General features: G+C 43.7%; 1 pseudogene; it reads left to right on the plus strand.

The window, feature by feature from the left end:
* Nucleotides 1-3839: 3839 nt before the first annotated feature.
* LOC126203491 (5S ribosomal RNA) lies at nucleotides 3840-3957 on the plus strand (annotated as a pseudogene).
* Nucleotides 3958-7887: the final 3930 nt, after the last annotated feature.

Here is a 7887-nt window from a genome sequence, read left to right on the forward strand (position 1 = left end):
TGTATATTTCTGTTTCTCTGGCACAGTCTTTCAGGTCTCGAAACAATACCCACTACCACCACTACTGCACCTAAATCAATATAACCCATGTTGTTAATCATACGCTCCTAAACTACAGTACAACACACATTAACTGCGTCTGGCACCACAGATGATTCAGGCTTCGCATTTTCACGGGATCTTGGAACTGATAATCCTACATTAGGGCCTACTCTCCTTAACTTCTATAACGTTAGTACTTCGCGAGTCAACTAAATTGCCATTGCTAACGTCGTCCTCACTGTTTTCTGTTTTCCTGCAAGTGCTATCCTTTTCTTTTCTTTCTAGCCCCATATTCTTTATCTCTGGAGAAACATGCTGGTGTTGGTTTTTAATCAACCATCCACCAAACGCATTCTGCCTCTTCTCCACGTGCTCCAACTCTCCAGCGCAAAGGTATGTTCTTCTCCCCAATATTTATTTTCTCCGCTATACCTATCTGGTCTGCTTCCATAGCCGCCATTGCCTTAGACATATCTGCTTTGTCTGCTCGCAGCTTATCTAACTGGTTTGTTAAAATCTGCAATGTTTCCCTCAGATTAACCCCTGAGGTACCGACAACGGCATAATTAGTCCACAAAACACAAATGAAAAGGATACTTAAATATAGTACTATCATTACACTTTTCATTATAACTTAACTTCCTTGCCTGAGTGGCTGCTCATGTCTACTACTTTACCATTGAAAACAATGAGCCATTCTCCTCGTTCGAAACCAGATATACTGCCCGTACTGAAAGGTGCAATCTCAGAGAGATCTAATTGTCTGCCGCTCGGAACCACCCCTTGTCTCAGACTTTGGCAGTGTTCAGACTCTCTTCAATAAATACCACAAAACCGCAACAACAGGAGAAACAAAATCAAATGACGGGAAGGACTCTTCAACGTAATTCTGTAATAATGCATCTCGTCAACAAAACGTAATTTTATCTCCTGAAATGCTAAACATGATTAACGTCTTGTACACTTCCAGGCAATGAGCCCACACTCTTTGCGCACGATAAGACATATTGCCAATACTAAAACGTGAAAATTAACATTTGTGATTACATATCCTCAGTACATCGTCTGAGTTTAAAACAGGCTAAAAAACCTGACAGAAGATGCTGCATGTCGAGGCCGGAGACATAATCCTGGATCCACATACAGACGTCAGTCCCGTGTCTGGCATTACTCGAAATTAAAAAAGCATTTTATTAGTGAGCACACTACAGTAACTAATGCTTTGCGGTGGCAGTACCGTCCAGAGCATGTGTTGGAGATAGAATGTGTGCAATCACTGAAGTAAGCAGGCGGCCTTTGGTGATGCCAGGGAATCAGGCTGCTGCAATGTGCATGCAGATGCGTGTGCACCGACTGCAAACAGTTTTACATCTCAGGACAGGTCGCACTGGAATGTGCGGAATTCTGCCAAGCACGTAGTACAAGGAGACAGTACTGAGCAATAATGGCTGCCCTTACAGACGGAAGCGGACAGCGACAGTATGGCCTCACAGGCGAAGGTAGTTGAACGGCTGAACAACATCGGTCTCTAAAAGTAGCCCTGTAGTGTAGAAGACTTGCAGAAACTGAAAGCAGGTTCAGGGCGGCCCACCTGCTGGATGGCGCAAAGTCCACAGCATTGAATTCATAGCAAACAGTAAGCCTGTGGTTAATGGAGACCAAGTCTCATGGTGGCAGCCTGGAGCTTCCTACAGAGGAGGTTCCCATAAAGGCCGTTGCGTGGGTTATTGTAACGTTGCGTGCTATAGCATACAAAAGCTTAGTGTGGTGGTCTTCGGTCTCACTATGGAAACATATAGTCCTTATATATTGATGCAAATCTGAACAGCAGTTGATACACCGTAGTGGTTTTACAGTTCGAAATACTGTCCTCGTTTAAGCAACAACACGTTCCCCATAACAGTGGAGTGTGGACCAATACATGATCACCTACGATGAGCAGGACTTTCTTCGCAGCATTCCATGCAACATATGTTGGACACATTAGAGCGCCGGTTACGACTGTCGTTACTTTGTGGATAGATGTACAAACCTTACAGTGTGTAGTTACCAAATATAATTATGGAGGCCCATGAAATGACTTGTAAAGGACATTTAACATTAAGTTGTGATGGCGATAAATTTAGACATATTTAGATTTTAGAATAAGTAATATATCTGGAACTACAGTTCACAAGACAGTCCACCACATGGAGTTGCGCAGATTAAAATCTGTTAAACTCCAACACTGGCTGCAGTGTGTCAATTTTGTAACAGAGAAAAAGGCAAACACATATAAATTATGCTGAACCAAACAATGAATTAACTTAAGCGGCTGTTTTGTGCCGTCGAGTATATTGCTCGTGGGGTAACATTTTATAAAAGTCTAGAAAGTTCCAGGATGGGAGAAACAGCTCATTGGGCTGGGTGCTACGCTGCGCCTCTATCAGTTGAAGCAGGAAATAATGAGGTACACCAGAGCCCAAAGCGAGAGCGGTTTGAGCCGGCCGGAGTGGGCGAGCGGTTCTAGGCGCTACAGTCTGGAACCGCGCGACCGCTACGGTCGCAGGTTCGAATCCTGCCTCGGGCATGGATGTGTGTGATGTCCTTAGGTTAGTCAGTTTTAAGTAGTTCTAAGTTCTAGGGGACTGATGGCTCAGCAGTTAAGTCCCATAGTGTTCAGAGCCATTTGAACCCTTTTTTTTCGACAACGGTTTGAGAAATAAATCGAAAATACTCTTCAGTCGTGCAAAGTCTTGAGTTCCGTTTGGGAACTAATCATGAAATATGCTAATTACTAATACAGAGTCACCTGTATCCGGTCCACAGATGATAGCTTTGAGTATTGGGGAATGTTCCATGTCAAGAATTTGAAACTGATATACCCACAGAATTAATTTGTATTTGATAGCATCAATCTTCTACGCCATATCTATCATCAAAGGAGTCTCCCCTTCCCTGAAGAGATGTACTGAATTCAAATAGTTGCTGATGTCGATCACAAAATATTTGGTCAATACTCTACTTACCCTTAACTCAGCTTTTTCCCTAATTTATCAGTTCATTTCAGACACCGTTCACTATCGTTCGTCAGAAGACAAATGCAGCTTACTGTCTTTGTGGCTGAGCTGTAATCCAGTTTCAGAAAACGATTTTCCATCTATTAATAGTGGGATGGCATACTAAGCACTATGTATGAAAAGTATAACAACAGTAGTGGTGCATGGGGGAGGCGGCTGTCAACGCACACTGTGGGTTGCCTACATTCAGGGGCAAGCTTACATTCTGGGGGCAAACCTATTGTTTTCTTTTGATTGACAGGTCTTTAACCTATTGTTCTGTTAAGCGGATTATGACCCCTGTGGATAATCCATCATTTTGATTGACACGTCGTTAACATATTGTGTGGTTAAGTGGTATTCCAAGAAACTCCCACAACTCCCCCTTTCCTTCTCTCTCCTCCTTCCCCACCCCTCTTGGAACTCCCCTTGCTGATACGAGCACACTTTTGATATTAACTTCATTGACTGATTATATAAATCGACCAATTAATTAACCCCTCCCCCCATGTTTACAGTGGAGGCCAAGTCTCATGGTGACAACCTGTAACTTCCTATAAAGGAGGTTACCATACAGGCCGTTGCCTGTCTTATTGCATTGTTGCATTGCACAGCACAGCACAAGCCTAGCTAGTTTGGTGGTTTACGGAGTCAATACTCCCGCACCAGCAAAGTGGTGGGAAAAAGACTCAAATTATTGTAAACTTGGCGGGAAATCGTTCGCAGTGTATGGAATATCGTTTAAGCAATTTAGGTAATGGCAATGGCCTTGCCGCAGTGGATACACCGGTTCCTATCAGATCACCGAAGTTAAGCGCTGTCGGGCGTGGCAGACACTTGGATGGGTGACCATCCGGGTCGACATGCGCTGTTGCCATTTTTCGGGGCGCACTCAGCCTCGTGATGCCAATTGAGGAGCTACTCGACCGTATAGTAGCGGCTCCAGTTAAAGAGTTGTGTGCTGACCACACGCCCCTCCTATCCATATCCTCATTGAGGATGACACTGCGGTCCGATGGTCCCGATGGGCCACGTGTGGCTTGGAGACGGAGCGTGTACAATTTAGGCAATGTGTGGAATATCGTTTACATAAACAATTTGTGGGATACATGACCTTGTATGGAGTATAGTTTATTTATTTATTTGTTCAAAAATTTGCTGGGAAATTGATTGCAGTGTATGGAACATTGTTTAAACATTTTGACAATCTGTGGAAAATTAGTTACTTAAATAATTTATTGAATAAAAGGAGATCTATGGAATATTCATACAAGTGCAGTGCTTTTGCATTAGAGCCTTATAAGGAAACACATATTTACACTGTCACATGTTTTCTTATGCGATCGGAATGGAAAAGCATTGAAGTTGTTTAAATATTCACCTTATATCCTGTAACTTATTTAAATAAACTTTATTCCACATATTATCAATATTGTTTAAACAGTATTCCACACAATGGAATTGATTTCCGGCCAAATTCTTTAAATAAATATACTGTATTCCAACCATGATCTTGTATCCTACAAATTGTTTAAATGAACAATATTCCACACAGTGTCTAAATTTCTTAAACAATATTCTACACACAGCAATCGATTTCCTGCCAAACTGCCAATCAACTGATTTCTCTTCCCGCCAGTTTCCAGGTGGGGTAGGAGAGACAGAGAGCTGGAGGGTTTCATAGAGGGGGAGGGGACAATTAATTGATGGATTTAATTAATTAGACAATCAAACTGATATCATAAAGTGTGCTTGTATCAGAAGAGGAGTTCCCAGAGGGGGGGAGCAGGAGGGGGAATGGGAGGGGAAGGGGTGGTGGTTTCTTGGAAACCACTTAACTGAGCAATAGGTTAAGGGCCTGTTAATAGAAATGATGGACTATCCTCAGGGGGTCATAATCCACTTGACAGAGCAATAGGTTACGGAGCTATCAATCAAAACGAAACAATAAATTTGTCCGTGAATGTAAGCTTTCCCCTGAATGTAGGCTACCCGAAATGTTCTCTGATAGTCCCCCTTGCCACACTACTAGCAATTCTCCTTCTACACAGAATGATGTAATTTATTCACTCTTTCTTTTTTTAGACAATTGCCTAGACGCTGTAGGGTCCTAGTTTGCCAATAGTAGAAACAGTGAGACAACCACTGCCTCGTTTCGTCGTGCAAACAGTGGTACGGCAACACACGCAGCCGTGGGCCGTGTACGCCCTGCGATGGAGGTACTTGTCGGTAATTCACGGAGCCGCAGATAACGAGCGGCCATCCGATAAACGGCAGCGCCACGGCCGCTCGCTGGCGCCGAGCTCGCACAGAGCACGCGACGCCCCGACCCCTGCCGCCGCCGCTGCCGCCTGTTATTTGAGCTCCATTATCCTGCCCCGCTGCTGCCATCCGGCTTAAATTTCGCGCTGTTACTGGTCATAAACGTTTATTGTTTCCAGTTCTAGATGCTGCTTCCTGTCACTGTAATCGCCGCCTATGTATGTGAGCGATTATCTGACTTCGCTTCAGTCTGTACCCCCACCCTCCACCTTCTGCACCCCAAACAGATAAAATCTAACAATAAATAAATAAAGCTGGATATTTATATGTCATTTTTATTGCATTTTTTCTACCGAGGTATGCAACATGTACAACTAGGAATATTTGATTCATTTTTCCTCACGTATTCATGGATCTGTGTTCCCCTATTTCATCTCCAGTCTTTCAATTTGAGCTCTATCCTTTTTTATAAATTCGCTTTGTTAAGTAGTATTTGTATTCATCAATGGTTAAGTGTGTAAGTTTCAGACTATATATTCATGAGGTATGAGTTCATTCCTCAGTCAATATGCTGAAGAGGCTATTCCAGCAGCTGTTGAGGGAACAGGATCCAACGTCCTGCAGATTGTGGCACACGTCGGAACAAACGATGCCTGTCGTCTGGGCTCCAAAGTCATACCTCGATCATTCCAGCGACTGGCAGAGAGGGCTGAGAAGACCAGCCTTGCTTACGGAATTTACGCGAAGACTATAATCTGCAGAATTGTGTCCACAAGTAATAGTGAACTCCTTGCGCGATATCGAAGTGCCGCTTCCCAAACGTGAGTATTGCTTGAGATGGGCGACAGGGTTCGCCAGGAGGTGGGAATTCTCTGGCTGACCTATGTGAGAGGGAGTCTTGACGTGGCTGTAGTGTTAAATCCCTTATTACAAGTGGTAAGAGCGCACCTGCGATCTATGTGATTCCCGCTTCACGCGTACGTATAGTAGGCTGCCCTAGTTCCGCCTCTTACTGTAGCCCCGCGTGTCTTACTTCTTTCTGCGCGTGGCGTTGTCTCGCGCTGTAATCTCCAACATGCTTCCCATGTCTAGTCCATGTACTGGTAGTGCCAGCTGCAGTTTTGATAAATCCACGTGGCACGTGCCATCTTGGCTCTTTAAAGATACACGACTGGTTGACGGACAAGATCCAGATTACTACAGATCAAGTGCGTATTGCGTACTTTTATTTGAAATCATACGTGATTTTTTTTAAATTCCTTGACCCGCGTCAGGTTGACAGGATATTATTTCGTCACGGTACTCAGGTCTCCTTTACTCAACCTGATGGTTCCACTAACATGGATCTTTTGTTGACTGCAGAGCTGGTCGATACAAATTATAGTTCTTAACCTTGTACGCGAGACAGATGATGGTTTTCTGAGGTACAGCTTGCATGCTTATGGGTATATACGACGTATTCGAAGAGAACACTGCTCTCCTCAGTGCCACTTGCAAGTCTATAGTGCCTTCGGTCGGTAGAATGGTAGATTAAAAAAATATATCCCCTCGCCTGCAGTTCTGTGGCCATCGGGTTCATATTACTTACATCAGCCAGGAAGGAACCTGATTTATTTGTAAACAGAGAGGCCACTTCGCAACCAATTGTCAGCGCCGTATACTGGCATTATATCCCGACCACGACCAGCGTAAAAAATTGCCTTCAGCGTATCTTCTGCCAAAGAATCCTGCAGCTGAGCTAACACCAGTTATTGAGTATCAAAGTTGATCTTTAACAGATGATGCTTATAATATTCGCCCGCTGCTCACGCGAAGGGGCATTAATGCCGTCACTCCTGCGGTGCCTGCCCCGGTTATTCAAAACAAGTGTCACAGAACACAGGACGATGATACAGTTGTTGATGAGCCTTTTCCTTAGGCTTAACCTTGGGGTTGCCCTCTACCGCAGGACCCTCTTCTCCGACCTCAGTTTGTGGATGAGGAAGCGTTGGGTGCTTCTGCACCTGATCAGGCTGTTGCTAATTAGCCAGCTGGAGATTCTCCAGTCATCCCATCAAAACAGATACAGGGATTAGTGAACAGAGAGTCGTCGTAGCGAGATTGAATACTGTAAGCCATAAATCCTCCAAAAATAAACGAAAAATATACCAATTCAAACAAGCAGATAAAAAATTAACTTGACGCCTTCCTGAGAGACAATGTCCACTCCTTCCAAAATAATAATATAAGTCTAGACCAGATGTGGCTTGAATTCAAAGAAATAGTATTGGTAGCGATTGAGAGATTTATACCAAATAAATTAACAAACGACCGAGTTGATCCTCCTTAGTACATAAAACGGGTCAGAACACTGTTGCAGAAACAACGAAACAAACATGCCACATTTAAACAGACGCAAAATCCCCAACATTGGCGATCTTTTACAGAAGCTCGACATTCGGTGCGGACTTCAGTACGAGATGCTTATAACAGTTTCCACAACGAAACTTTGTCTTGAAATCTGGCAGAAAAACCAAAGAGATTCTGGTCGTATAAGTATGATAGC

The sequence above is a fragment of the Schistocerca nitens genome, chromosome 1, assembly GCF_023898315.1.
Source record: "Schistocerca nitens isolate TAMUIC-IGC-003100 chromosome 1, iqSchNite1.1, whole genome shotgun sequence".
Classification (NCBI taxonomy): Eukaryota; Metazoa; Arthropoda; class Insecta; order Orthoptera; family Acrididae; genus Schistocerca; species Schistocerca nitens.